Genomic DNA, 11,228 nt, shown 5'->3' on the forward strand with positions numbered 1-11,228 from the left:
CAACTTAGCGTTCAAACTAAAAGTCGTTGCTGAAGCAGAGGCCGTCAAGAACAACTCCGAGATCGCTAGAGATTACGGAATCAGTGAATCATCGATGGTGCGTCGCTGGCAAAAAGATCAAGCGAACCTGTTTAATGGTGAGCTTAAAATGTCAGCAAAGCGAAAGACGATGAGCTGCTTTTCGCCAAAGTATCCTGAATTGGATCAAACACTACTGGACTGGTTTTCACAGCACAGGAGTCAAGGTAAGTCTTTCGTTTCTTTAAAACAATGAAAAGCTTCGATCAGCTGATATCTGTCAGATCGTGTTGCAATGTTTACACAAACCGTGGGAATGACCGCTTCTGATTGGCCAGTTTTTCATGTTGTCAAAACAAGTCAAACAATTGATCTCTTTTATCTTTTACAGGAATTGCTGTAAGCGGATTAATTCTACGGCTAAAAGCGAAGGAGTTGAGCAGTGATCCAGACTTCAAAGCCTCACTGGGTTGGTACCAGAGATGGAAAAAGCGCCATTCCATCAGCCTTCGCACTAAGACAACTCTGGCCCAGCGACTCCCACAAGATCTGGAAGAAAAGACCATCCAGTTCCATCAGTTCGTGATCGCACTTCAGCAGCGTTATGACCAATTGCTCGCCAGGCTGTTCAATATGGATGAAACTCCTATGCGATTCGAGCTTCCGTCGAGCAGAACCCTTGAATTCAGTGGCAGCAGAACAGTTCCAGTGAAGTCTTGCGGCGCCGAGAAGAGGAGCTTTACAGTCACACTCGCAGTCGCTGCCGTGGCAAAAAACTTCTACCTTCTGTGATCTTCAAAGGTGTTCACACTCCAAGAGACCTCGCTGTTCCAGACACTGTTCGAGTATCGTTCCACAAGAAGGGCTGGATGGATGAAAAAGGTAATGTTGATAATTGCTCGGCTTATAGTCGAATAAACATTGAATTTCGAATCTTGTTAAGCACCCGTAAATTTTTTTTGGCGAAAAATACTCGGCTATAAGCCGAACCCCCTACCTTGGCGAGAATTTACCTGTTCTCAGTTTAATTTGTTGGAAAAATCGCTCGGCTTATAGGTGAATAAATACGGTATGTTGCCCTCTTCACGTGCATGGTATCACGAGCCATGCATCTTGTAGTCTCGAACACCTTGGAAACTGACTTGTTCCTCAACGCCTTGCGTCGTTTCATTTGCAGAAGGGTTCCAGTATGTCAGCTGCACAGTGATCAAGGAACGAATTTCATTGGAGCCAAATGAGAGTTCCACGAAGCCTTACAGTCTATGGATCAAAACAAGATCAGGGCTTGGTTGCTGAAAGAGAATTGCAATTGGATGACCTTTAAAATGAACCCCCCATCAGCCAGTCAAGCAGGAAGAGTATGGGAATGCCAGATCAGGACAATTTGCAGCGTATTATCAGCCCTATTGGAGAAAAATGCAACTACCTTGGATGGAGAATCCTTTCATACGCTGATTTGTGAGACCGAAGCGATCATGAACAGCCACCCGCTAACAGTGGAGTACTTAAGTGATCCAGAGTCACCATCTCCACTAATGCCAAATCATATCCTTCAACTGTAGTTTAAACACATATGGGATATACAAAACTTCAAAGAGGAGTCTTTTGTAGAGGATTTATCTATGCTTTCCATGTTTGTCTGTAGAAAAATTGGACAAAAAATTTGCGAACAGAAAACAAGTAGCCTTCCAATGGAAAGATTAAAACTAGCACCAGCATGGGATGCTACAGCTCTCAACTTTTTTAGTCCATTTAAAGTAAAAGATGAAGTTAAGAAAAGAATGACAGGAAAAGCCTACGGATTAATATTCAATTGTCTTGCAACAAGAGCTGTTTATGTAGATGTTTCGCCTGATTACAGTTCTGAGAAATTCCTAATGGCACTAAGACGCTCCATATCTATTAGAGGCTATCCATTGAAACTATACTTGGACAACAGAGCTCAACTTGTAGCAGCCAATAAAGAATTAAAGAAAGTAGTAAAAGATCTAGACTCGAGATCACTTCAACAGTTTGGAGTAATGCAAGGTCTCAAGTGGATCTTCTCATCAGCTGACGCTCCATGACAGAATGGTTTATCTGAAGCACTTATTCAATCAGTTAAGAGAGCAATTACATTAGCTATTGGTGAAAGTGTGATGACATTTTCCGAACTGCGGACTGTTTGCTTTGAGGCTGCTAACTTGATAAACGAAAGACCAATAGGTAGAAACCTAACCTCACTGGATGATGAATCATACCTATGCCCCAATGATCTCTTACTTGGACGTTCAACATAACGAGTACCAAGCCAAACGAATAATCCACAACACAGATATGAATTCCTTCAAAAAATTGTTGATAATTTCCGGAGAAGATGGACTAGAGATTACTTTCCAAGTCTCAATATAAAACAAAAATGGCACACGACAAAAAATGAATCTTAAAAAAGGGGATATCATCCTTATTCAAGATTCAAACCAGATCAGGGGCTGATGGAGGCTCGAAAAAGTTTCGGAAGTATTTCCAGGAGAAGACAGTATAGTTCGAAAAGTACACGTGGCATACAAGAATCCTAAACAAGGGGAACCAGCTTATAAATATAATGGAAGAGGATACATGACAGTCGAAAGATCAGTTAACAGACTGGTACTGCTTCTACTAGTGGACGAAAAGGAACAGCAAACTTACTGAACACATGAAATAATTTAATTAACCCTTAACATTGGAAATTAATAAAAATCGTATGGATAATCAAACTCTTAAACTAAAATTTTTGGCGGGGGGAGTGTTTCACTCTAGATTAATTAATTGCGCGTGAAAACGCAACAATTGTTAACAGGCTATAATTGGACAATCACAAAACGAAACTATCACTAATTGATCTTACATGAGATGCAATGAATGTTGAGGACAACCATCGGGTTAATATTTCCTTTCTTTGGAATTGTAATTTAGTAGAATCCTTACTCATCATAATTGCTGTGTAGTTTTGCTAAAGATTTCGAATGTACATGTGTGTTAACAGATATTAAAGAACACAGTTTCAAACTGTTGGTTACAGGGATAAATTTTTTGTTTACAAAAATACACTCAACTCCCTGATTCTAGAGTGCATAGAAAGAAACATCCCATTAAAAGGGTAAGTGTTACTAGGCCACCAGTGCCTTAGATTAAATGTCTCAACATTAAAGACCTACCAAAGGAGAGAGACCCTGCCAGATATGAGGCCCACAATACCTCTTCTGATACAAAGTGGGACTCCTTTCAATCAGTAAGGAACAAACTGAAAGCTGCTATTCGAGCTGCCTGTAAATCTTTTATTGAGAAAGCACTCTACTCAAGCAAGTCAAGTGAAGTATGGAAGGTTATCCACAGAATTCTTTCGCCTAGCCCAAAACCTTTGCGCCTCAACCCTGATGAGCTGAATGGTCATTTTGCATCTACAGCGCAAAGAACTCTTACCATAAATGCGATCCCCGACATTGAGCTGACTGAACTGATCAAAAATCTCCCCAATGATTCAGATTACCATACTTGATTTCACATTTCTCCTGTTACTAGAGAAGAGGTATTCAGGTCCGATTGTTCCACAGGAGCTGATCAGATTCCAACTGCATTCATAATCACTTAGTGGGCCCCCTCACTAGGATCATTAATGGTTCTATAACTGAAGCATACTTCCCAAAGCTTTGGAAGATTGCCAACCCAATGACAAATGACGAACTAAGGTGTTCAAAAGGTTGCTTGGCTGGCAGATGTTGGAGTTCACCAATAGCGCCTCTCTTCATCATGATAACATAATGTAAAGGGCACTCTACCACTACTGGATAAGAGATGATATAAAGAATACTATGAAAGGAAAGAGGTCACCTTGATGGTTCTCACCGATTTTTATCAGGCTTTTGATACGGTTTGTTTCAAGACAATGCTAAAGAAATTCTACAAACTCGATTTTCCAAAAACTATTTTAAATGGTTCTTTAGCTATTTATCTAGTCGAACACAATTCACACAAACTGATGACACCAAATCACACCTCAAATTGTCACAGTTTGGAATACCTCAAGGATCAATCCTTGGGCCAAGAATCTTCAATTTGTGTGTATCAGACCTCTGAGACAACCTTGATCTATCCACATCTTGTTCTCAATATGCTGATGACACATCTCTCTACACCCACTGTGTAGTAAGGGAATTGGAATCAACAACATGTGATTTCAACGAATCTCTTACCAAACTTGGATCATGGTATAAGGACTCTAACCTTGCCTTGAACCCTAATAAGACCAAATTCATGGTTCTCTTCACCCAGCAAATGTCATCCCACCACAGATTAACAGATCATGCACTTAATCTCACTGTCGGAGACAACTCTCTTGAGCAAGTCTAATCTACAAAGTTGCTCAGGGTTATCATCCACAGTAACCTCAAATGGGAGAACCATATCAAACATATAGCTACTTCATGTTATGGTACCTTGGCCATGCTTTAAAAAAGTCAAGAACTTTACTATTTATAGGTTAAGAAAGCATCTTGCCAAATTGTTAGTCCTATGACACTTAGAATTAAGTGACATTGTATTTTACCTGCTCAGTGAAAATCAGCTTAAAAAGCTTCAGCATATTAAGTTTTCTGCTGCCAGCTTTGTCACAGGTCACTATGTGAACCCTGTGAAAACTCTATTTAAATTAGGCTAGTTACCAATGGGTGAGTGTCTGGACTGGCATTTACTTAAAGCAGCACACAAAGCCCTGTATGATAAACATTGGCCCACAAATCTGAGGCTTGAAGATGTACAACATGGTAGACGCTTACACTCTAACATAACTATTAACCCTAAAATACCACTGAAGTCAGACACATTTTAAGACTGTGTCACTAAGCATACGAACGAACCACAAAATTACACAAATCTTATCAACAAAAGTCTGTACCAAATGATAAAACTGTAAATATTTCTTTTGTAGAATTTTTAGCTGTAAACTTATGAAACAAATGTCTTTTGTTCAAACAAATGCAATTTCATTGGGCATTTGTTTATAAATAGTTGCCTTATATCAATAATTAGTTTGCTATACTTGGCATCAAAAGATAACAATGCTAAGAGTGGTATTTCAGGGAGTTTTTTCTTTTTTTCACCATTTTTCCATATTTGTTTGTATGACATCATCCCCTACGACATCATTATATACAAAGCCACTTTCAGGTAAAAAGAAACATTTATAACCTCTCCACAAATGTATACTTTGTATATGTCTAAATAAAATGTTAGTCCTCAAAAAGCTTCCAAAGTATTGTTTAAATTTGACTAGAAAAATAGTGACCCCCTTAGGGTCCAAAGGGCTAAACAGGAGACTGAAAAGCTCATTGCCTTGAAAAATAAGAAACTTTAAGACTTTAGAAAAAGATGGGAACCATTATCATATTTTTTCATATTTATCTATTTTTTATTATTTATTTATTTATTTATCTATTTACTTATTTATTTAATTTTCATAATACTACTTGGAGAGGATATGTAGTTGGCTCATTTAAAGTCAGCACTCCTTTATTTTTCTTGTTAACAAACTTGAGCTCCACAAAGCACAACACCAACAACACACAAAGAAGAAACTTGGTTAATCAGTAAATGAAAACTGGAACCTGCATTAAATAATAAGAATAACTGCATTAAAATACTCTTTGTTAACAAATCACATCATTTCTGTTATAATCTAGTCACGTGTAGAATCATGTGATCAGTAATCGCATATTCCTGTTGTGCAATGTATGATCTCAGTTCTCTTCTTTGACCTCATTAAAAAGCATGTAGATCTACAATATTCGTGTCCTTGGTTAATTACATTGGCGACGAGGATAAACATGGCAACCTACGGGATCGTTGGGGAATTTAAGGAGTCGGAGAAATCGTAATTACTGCCACAGTACTTGAACCACTCCACAAGCTCCTTAGACAAGGTACAAAGTGGTGTTGGAAGACTGAACAGCAGATGGCCTTCAATAAATCCAAGAAACTACTTCAGTCTGCAAACCTCCTAGTGCACTTCCAGCCAGATTTGGAACTGATCTTGGCGAGTGATGCCTCCGATTATGGAGTAGGGGCAGTACTCTCTCACCGGATGGCGGATGAAGCAGAGCGCCCAATTGGTTATGTCTCAAGATCGTTGAACAAAGCTGAGCGTGGTTATTCCACTATTGAAAAAGAGGCTTTGGCAATTATCTTCATGTGAAGAAGTTTAATCAGTTCTTGTACGGTCAGAAGTTCACCATACAGACTGATCACAAGCCGCTGGAGGAGCTCTTTAACGAGAAGGGCCTTACAAAGGTCACATGTATTTAGTGGTGATTGATGCTCATTCCAAATGGATGGAGGTCCACATAATGCGAAGTACAACATCAGCTGCCACAATAGTGAAGTTAAAGGAAATCTTTGCGACCCATGGCCTTCCAGAGACCATAGTCAGTGACAATGGTCCCAACTTCACAAGTGCAGAATTTGAGAATTTCCTCTCAAAAAACGGCGTCAAACACACCAAAGTCTCGCCATACCATCCAGCTTCGAATGGCCATGCAGAGCGGGCAGTTAGAGCCTTCAAAGAAGGGGTAGAGAAAATGGAAGAGGGAACCATGCAAGACAAGTTGTCACGTTTTCTGCTTAAATACAGAACAACGCCACACACAACCACAGGGGTTCCCCCAGCAGAGCTACTGATGAAAAGAAAGCTGAAAACTAAGCTCAATCTTATAGTTCCCAACACTGCAAGTCTGGTGAGACACACCATGCCAAACACAGAGATTTTGAAGCCAGTGATCCTGTGTTCATAAAAGACTTCAGTTCCCCCAAGTCCTGGCAGAAAGGAACTGTGGTGCAGACAACAGGCTCAATCTCAGCCCTAGTTGAATTACCAGATGGTCGAGTTGTTCGACGACATCAGGACCATGTGCGGAAGAACCACAACCAAGACCCAACAATATCAAATCCTGAGATCTTAGTACCAGGAGTGCTCCCCAATTGCACAACAGACACAACGCAACCGAGTGTTCCAGCCGAACTGGTCGTGAGTTCGCCTGACACACAAGAGGCTAAACTATCATGCCCAGTCCGCAACCGTCGTCTGCCGGAATGTTTCAAGGACTATGAACTTTAGAAAAAGAAAAAAAAAATTATGTGACATTACTCACGAACATTGATTGGCAATCGACGAGAATTGTTGCGTGACGTACATTGCGTGGAAAAACATTAATGATTGGTTTTATTACGCTTCAGTTCAGCATTGTTTACTTTTTGTGTGTACTTTTTTTTGTTTCAGTTTAGCAAAAGTCTTAAGGGGGAGGAATGTTATAATCTAGTCACGTGCAGAATCATGTGATCAGTAATCAGATATCCCTGTTGTGCAATGTATGATTTCAGTTCTCCTCTTCGACTTCATTAAAAAGCATGTAGATCTACAATATTCGTGTCCTTGGTTTATTACAATTTCCTTGCTACATCTCCTGATGGCTTAGTATACCATGCCAACTCCCCTGAGCCAAGTTCAAGTGGATTTGTGGAAGTGAAACTTATCGTCCTAAATGAATGAACTAATCACTGAGAGAATTTTTCTCCTAGGTACAACAGATGGAGACCTGGTCACCAACAAAACGACCACAAATACCACTATCAAATACAGCAACAGATGTTTGTTACAGAGACCACATGAGTTTAATGATTTTTCACATCAGTTGGCACCCATGCAGCAGAAAGAGTAAAATCCCTAGTGATTGCAAATAGTTTACCCTCAGACACCTTCTGCTGCCACTGCTTTTGCAACTGAGGAATTTCAATTCCATCCTGTTTCTTCTTTGAAGATACCCAAGATTGTACATTCCTTTCCCTCCAATAAGGCACCTGAGCTCGACAAAGTTCCAATGAAGGATGCTATGAATTGTATTCTTTTTACATTGACAGAGATTGTCAATCATTCTCTCCTTACTTTCATAATTCCAATGACTTGGAAAGAGGCATTTGTCATTCCACTGTTGAAGGAGGAGGATCATGAGGTATCAAACAACAGTCGCCTCTGTAGCTATTGCTTGCATTTTCCAAAGAGTGCAAATGAGCCGCCTGTCACCAGCTTACTGGATACATGGAGCGAAAGAAGAGCTTGTCCCAACATCAGAGTGGAAACAAAAAACTACACTCAAACATCCTTACAACAAGCATGATTCTTGAAGCTGTAAACAAGAAAGAAATCACTGCCCAAGTACTACTAAATCTCTAACAAGCATTTGACAGTTTAGACCATTCACTTCTTCTAGCAAAGCTAAGAGTCCTTGGCCTTTCTAATGTCTCACTTTACTGGTTTAAGAGCTATCTGTTGGAGTGAACTCAGTCTGTTTGTGATGGATCCTAGGTGTCAGAGTTCCAGATGATGGTACGTAGTGTTCCCCAAGGATATTTTCTTGGACCAGCACTGTTTAACACCTACATAATTGATGTACCAAGCATCTCTAACATGTGTTCCCTGGAATCTAACATAGATGATTTTAAACTGTACCTGACCTTCCAAGTAAGTTCAGAACTCAGAGAATGCTGCTGCTCCTCTGGCTGCAGATCTACAGGATATTGCTGCCTGGTGCTGCACATGCAGTCTCTTAATAAACCCAGATAAGACAAAACTCCTTCTCTTAGGAACACATCAGATGCTGAAGAAAATACCAAAAGACTTCCATGCAACTCTCCTTGGGAAACAGATAATGCTAGTACCCTCAGCCAGAGATCTCAGCAAAATATTGGACTCTACTCTAACTTATAATGAGCATGTCACCATAGTTGTGTTAAAATGCACTGCCAACCTATGTCAGATAAATCGAGTGAAAACATATTTGATAAGCGGTAATTGTGAAGAGTAGCTCCCCTCCACCAACAGTCGGCCAACTGTCAGCCAACAGTCTGCCGACAGTTGGCCGACACTAAACCAACAGGCCACCAACAGGTTAGCGACAGGCAGTGAAGTAACTTTACTAGTGCATTTTTGCACTCAAAAATCAATGTAAAACTTACTATAAATGCTTAAAATTTTTCAAAATGCCACTAAAACTTAAAGGCACACGAACATTCCCTGTGCATTAAACCAAAGTGTGTTAATATTCTCCATCAAAAAGTGCAGTTAAGAATCGCCCTATAATACAATACGATCATAATTTTTGGTATTTTGGTACGTCATATATACGTCGAACCGAGAATTGAAGTGAGTGTTGGAAGAGAAATTGCCTAGAAATTGTGCTGAACTAACATAAAAGAGCCAGCGACTATTGAGAGCTTCATTTTATCTTTTCTATGCAATTATCAAGGGTTATAAATCATACACTTTTCGAGATAATAATCGGCATGAAGTCACTGACATTCTACCGACAGATTGCCAACACCTTACCGACATATCACCAACAGTCAACCGTCAGTCAGTCGACTGTTGGCCAACAGATGTCCTGCAGGAAGTAATCTTTTCAGAAAAATCTAAATAAATCTGTTGGTCAACTGTCAGTAAGGTGTTGGTCGACAGTTGGCCAACTGTCGGCCAACAGTCGGCCGACAGATCACCAACAGTCAGCTGACAGATTACCAAAAGTCGGCCGACAGATAACCAACAGTCGGCCAACTGTCGGTGAAGGGAGCTGTTCTTCACAATTACCTGATAAGCAGTCTCTGATAAAAGTTGTAAATGCTTTAGTTTTCAGTAGGTTGTATGGTTCATCTGTGTGGTGTAACACATCAAAGAAGAGCATTACAAAATTACAAAACGTGCAAAACTCTGCCTCATGTACTATAACTAACACAAAGAAATATGATCAGACATGTAATGCCAGCTTTGAAGCAGTTGGACTGGAAAACAATACATCAGATCCTAAGGTTAAGAGATGCTGCTGTGGCCTTTAAGTGCCTCAAAGGTCTAGCTCCATCATACTTGAATGACAGGTTTATCATAATATCAGACATCCACCACTGCAACACTAGAAATAAGAATCTGTTTGATATTTCAAAAGTACTGTTCGTCTGCAGGTTAGCGCAGTTTCTTGTATAGAGCAGTTACAGTGTGGAACAATCTTCCCACAGTATTGGACATCTTGACTCTTTCCAAGTTTTTAAGCTAGTTTCAAAGAATATCTTTAAGGAGTATTGTTTTTAACTATAATTATCACATGCATTATGATATTCCTATAACTTTTTTATTCTTTAAATATCCTTTTTTATTCTTTAAATATCCTTTTTTACATTGTAATTAAAATTATGAAAAGCCTCTGGAGAATTTAATAAAGTATAACTGCTCATATAATGATAAACATACCACTATCAATAGGAGCTTGTGTTATAGGAATTCTGCTGTCAAATATATGTCAGATTTTTAATCCTTTCAATTCAACTCTCCACATGTATTCTTAGACCAACAATTTTCTTGTTGTGTTCCATTTCTTCTCTGCTGAACTGAGTTTTTCTTTAGAAACGAGTGTACATTTACAGTCACCCCTATTGCAGCAAAATCATCTTGCATGTTGAAGTCTTTGTCTGCCATTACATCATTGCCAGGGTTCAATTACACCGGACATTTTGGTTAGCGTCTTGACACTTGCACTTCCAGAGTATAGTTCACTTAGGAATCCTACAGCACCAGTGTGTTAAAGACAACCAAGACCTTTCATAGTGGTCGAGCCTTTGTATAAAGAATTACACACTGGCTGCATGTCAAGTAAGGAAGGGCTCTCAGCTCAAATTTCAAGTTCCTTAAAAATGTTTGGCATGTACTGATGTAAGATCTTTTCCCTAGAAATGCAAATTTAGGGCTTGAATTTCAATCCTCACAAAGCAAACCTAAGTATTAAGCACAACACAACCAGTAGTTTCGGAAATATTTAACCTATGTGCTTGATCCTTCCAAAACAAGCCAAGCCTAAGTCTTATCAAAGTAGAAACAATCTCTTCAAATAGTCATTGCTCTTGGCCTTCACTGCTGTTGCTCTGAACCAGTGCCTTTCTTTTTGTAATTGCCATAGTTAAGGCTTTGTGAGAAAGAAAGATAGACTTCCTTCAGGATGAACACAACTGCCTTAAAGGGATGGTCTTTCAAAATTTTCAAATCCTGTTAAGTATCTAATGTAGGCATTTGACCTCTAGTAAAACTGCAAAGTTTGAACAAAACCGCTCTTAATTCTACAGACTCTTGCTGCATGCGAGGATTCATGAAATGTGGATGG

The 11,228-nt window shown here is 39.4% G+C and overlaps 1 pseudogene; it reads right to left on the minus strand.

The window, feature by feature from the left end:
* Window positions 1–10,304: 10,304 nt before the first annotated feature.
* On the minus strand, window positions 10,305–11,025 carry LOC136283463 (uncharacterized; annotated as a pseudogene).
* Between the last annotated feature and the right edge of the window lie 203 nt (window positions 11,026–11,228).

Source organism: Pocillopora verrucosa, chromosome 9 (assembly GCF_036669915.1).
Source record: "Pocillopora verrucosa isolate sample1 chromosome 9, ASM3666991v2, whole genome shotgun sequence".
Taxonomy (NCBI): domain Eukaryota; kingdom Metazoa; phylum Cnidaria; class Anthozoa; order Scleractinia; family Pocilloporidae; genus Pocillopora; species Pocillopora verrucosa.